At 38.4% G+C, this 4324-nt stretch overlaps 1 protein-coding gene across 1 annotated transcript in view; it reads right to left on the bottom strand.

Annotated features, from left to right (window-relative positions):
• The window catches only part of atp13a2 (ATPase cation transporting 13A2), a gene marked incomplete at both ends in the record, with an annotated part of 28393 nt that overhangs the window by 6213 nt on the left and 17856 nt on the right, over positions 1 to 4324 (bottom strand).

Genomic DNA, 4324 nt, shown 5'->3' with positions numbered 1-4324 from the left:
GGAAAAACAAATATGATGGTCAATTAAATTATAAAACATGAGGTAAAGTTCTCATTTTTAATTTAATTGGTGCATTTTAAGTGTATTTATTTATTGGTCCACTTATATATTTCTGCTTTTATTTCTAATTATGTCAGTTTCGGTCCTCCATAATAAACAGGTAGTTTAAAAGTAAAAAGGTTAAGTAATTCTAATTTCCAATCCCTGGTGACTCACCGTTGTGGTAGAGAGGCTTCTTGTGAGGGTAACTCTTGGTGACCACCACTGCTATAAAGATGTACTGATAACCCGACAAGTTAAACATGCAGGTGTTCTCCATGTTGGGCAGATTTTCTGTTCCAAACACTGTTGAATTTAGTGGAATATACCTGAGAAAAACAATAAAGTCAAAGTCAGACGGTTGCTCCTTTTAAAATCGCAGATACTGGATTCTGGCTGAAAATAAAAGCTTTCAGTTGTTTCTCTGACCACTCCTGTGTTTTTGTGATGAACAGTGAAGACAGCTGGCCCAGACCAATCAGGCAGGTGTTAATGGCGAGGCTGCCGAACACAGGCAGGGACAGCAGGCTGGCCGGAGGTCTGATGGGGTACAGATCCTCGCTGGGGCCTCCTTTCCCCATGAACAGGGCCAGCAGCGTCACGAGGAACAAGTCACAGAACAGGAACTGGAAATCAGCCAGAGTTGTCCTCACCTGGACGCAAACATAAAGCAATTAATTAGTAGATAAATGTTTCTATTAAGGTTGCTGCAAATGTATTACAGTCGTAGTAAAGATATCTAACCTTTATGTGAACCTGAAGGAATAACCAACACATTCACTGTTACTCACTGTGTTCAGGATGAGGACGGAGCTGAACTGTATCAGACTGTACAAAGCCATGTACCTGAAGAGGCTGAAGGAGGTGACCAGAGAGCATCTGCCCTCCCTGCACAGACGAAGGAAAGCATCACTTCTCTGTGTGTTCTGATTTACTCGTGCTCTCTGCTGGGTTTTTATGTTTTAAGACTTGCCTGATGAGCAGCGGCACGCAGCTGATGTTTTCAGTCTTGGAGGTGAAAGGTGAGGCGACTGAGGCCTCGGCCTCAGACAGAGAAACTCCGACGTCAGCAGCTCTCAGGGCCCCGCAGTCGTTGGCCCCGTCCCCACACATGCCCACTCGATAGCTGTAGGTCGGAGGTTTAATTGATACTGTTCAACTCTATTCATTCTAAAACTCTACAGTAACAATATTTATACATCTATATAAATTAAGACAGCAGCGTTCACTGAACTTCACAGCGGTGGATGATCCCACTGATCACAGCTCACTCATTAGTTATTCACCTTTTTAAACCTGTAAGCTCAGCCATGCAACCCCTGCTCGTTATATTCTCACTAGTTTGGGAGTTTCTCTCTCATTTCACAAGCTTCGCGCTTTGAAATGCTCAACATTAACCTTTATTTTTTTTAATTTAGCTACAACTGACTCCTGCTTCAGATTGTAAAGAGTTTGTTAATAATTCATTATTTTACTTGATGTATGGCAACATGCTTGAAAATGTATTTAAAATTTAGTGAAGCTATCGTATGATTCCTTATGTTTTGTTCCTGTTTTCAAAATGTTTTTGGTTTTCTAACTCAAATATGGAGTTTGCTCACATTTAGGTTGTTTTTTTGTTTGAAGTTGTTTTTTAATAAGGGGTAGATATTATAAGATTTTTTCTTCTTTCTGCACCGTTTTCATTCGATAATTGATTTACTTGTTGTTTTTTTTGATTTTATGAATTAAATAAATTAAATACAATAAAATAAATGCACTTCCTGMACACTAAATGTCATTTTCATAAAACAATTTCAACTTATTAAATACTGTGTCTGCAGAATAACACAGTTTATGTGAATTTGATTCCAATTTAATAATTTCTGTTTTATAAACATTTTGTTTTATTCCAAACATGAACCTGAACTTACTTCAGTTTCTGCAGCTCCTTCACCAGCTGAGCTTTTTGGTCCGGGGACATGCGRGCAAATACAGTGGCTTTCATCAAAACCTGTGATAAAAGCACGCCACTATTGAACCAGTGCGATCCATTACCAGGATAMGTTTACTTGGGTTTTTTTGCCGGTCACGATACCTTTGGAAGGTATTCAGGGAAGTAGTCACAAAGGGCAGCGAAGGACTTGCCATTAATAGCCAGATGGTAGTCAAAACCGCCCTGATACAGACTCTAAGTGGAGAAGAAGTAAAAAAATAAATTAATAACAGCATCTACACTAATATAACTTCAACCTAATACAGTTTGGTATGTTTTACATTGTTTCTGAGGAACACCAACCTGAGTCGTGACTTCTGTGGATATCTGGGCAGCAGCTTCATCTTCGAGGGTGAACCTCAAAGTGGGCGAAGTCTGAGCAGTGTGGGGAGACGCGATGACAAAAATCACCTTGTCGTCGGATCCCACCATCCCACAGCTCTTTGCTACATTAACAGCTGTTAAGATGTTGTCTCCTATGTGAAAGATATACAGAGTAAAAGGCTCTGCTATATTGTTTTAACAACAGCTATGGGGTGAACTAGGGCTGCCACGATTAGTCGATTAATCGACGACTAATTGATTATTAAAATAATCTATGACTAATTTAATAATCGATTAATCGTTTTTTTTCTTTACTTTGTTTTTCTCTCCAAGCTGCTTTGACACCTTCCACTGCCACATCTGCCTTTCTGTCCTTGACACACATGCACAGTAGTGGTAACTGGTGTAGGCTGTGACATCACAAAACATTATACAGACAGGCTCTGGTATTATGGTTACCCAGCAACGGAGCTCAAAAGTGTGGGATCATTTTAAGAAAATGAAAGAGAAACCTGTGTAATATCTGCAGAGCAGAACTTGTCTTCCACAGCAATTATTTTTTAGTTACAGTAGCATATAGCTAAAATCTAACGACAGTTATATAATAGCAGCTGCATTTGGGTGCGATAAGCTCTATGTTTTATATTCAATTAACGTATGATCAGATTAGTCGACTAATCGAAAAAATAATCGATGATTAATCGACTATAAAAATAATCGTTTGTGGCAGCCATAGGGCGAACATATTCTTACCAGTGACCATAACGTTGCGAATTTGTGCCAGTCTCAGGGTGCTGATAACTTTTGCACTTTCAGGTTTTACCAGGTTCTTCATCATCAGTAAACCCAGGAACTGCAGGTCTTTCTCNCCCCTGGGACGTGTCTTTAAGCTGAACTTCCTCATCACGGAGCACACCTACCCATTCCCCACCCCACACAACCCGCCTATGACTCCTGCAGGCTCTCGGCAGTAACAAAGTGAAAGTGAAACTTAAACTGTATGCTGCTCTCAACACTACTTTTCACTCAGTGAAGCTCTTTTCAGATTCAAAATACCTTTAAGGAAATGTATTTTCAGATGCCAAGTAAARGGCATCATAGCGCGTGCGCAACGAAATGGGACGGGACAGAAGTGGAAGGAGGTTCTTAAAGAGACAGAGGCCAATTTCAAGGCGTTTAGAAGAGGAAGTGATGAGAAGATAAGTTCATTTTCTATTTAAACATAAAAAAGTATTTTAATAACAACTAAAGGTGACATAGATACTTTATTATGGTATAGTATTTAAATACATGCCTGAGAAACACGTACTATTGGCCCTTTAAGTACACTAATGTTATTCTTTTGTAACAACAAAGGTGAGAAATTGTTGTTGGTTGTCATTTTTTAGCGTAATTAATTCAGAAAATATTTTCAGGACCCCATTTAGATTTTTCAGGACCCCACTGTGGGTCTGGACCCCAGCTTTGGGAACGACTGGGTTAGAGCACTAAAAAAAATGCTAAAATATTTTTTTTCTAAATATAAGTTTCTGAAATTGTTTTGAGATCAATTCATCCACATCGATATATCAATTAAATGATTGATTCAATTACATCAAAACAAAATGAAGATACCAACTCATATCGTCATTGTGTGGATTGTAAATAATCATAAATGATTGTATTAGATAGACATACAGTATATCTCATGTCTACTGAAGACGTGAATTGAAATGAATTGAAATTGTATTTTTGTGATACTGGGAAACATTGTATCATCATCGTAATTGATACATCACGGTAAAGCTTGTGATTTACCGACTCAGAACTCATTGATTGCCTCTAAAAAGGCAAACGTGGTGTTTGTTCCTTCCTAAAATTATCTTAAAAACGTGGAAACAAACCAGCTTCGTTACACTGGAGAATAAAACAGAATTTACCTCCAATTCAACGTTATTAGTCTAAAATAAATATTTTCCTGAAATAATTACTGATCAGCAAATATGC

This window comes from Austrofundulus limnaeus, unplaced genomic scaffold (genome assembly GCF_001266775.1).
Source record: "Austrofundulus limnaeus strain Quisiro unplaced genomic scaffold, Austrofundulus_limnaeus-1.0 Scaffold68, whole genome shotgun sequence".
NCBI classification, from domain to species: Eukaryota; Metazoa; Chordata; class Actinopteri; order Cyprinodontiformes; family Rivulidae; genus Austrofundulus; species Austrofundulus limnaeus.
The sequence above is the reverse complement of the archived record's forward strand: the minus strand, read 5'-3'. Positions and strand labels throughout refer to the sequence as shown.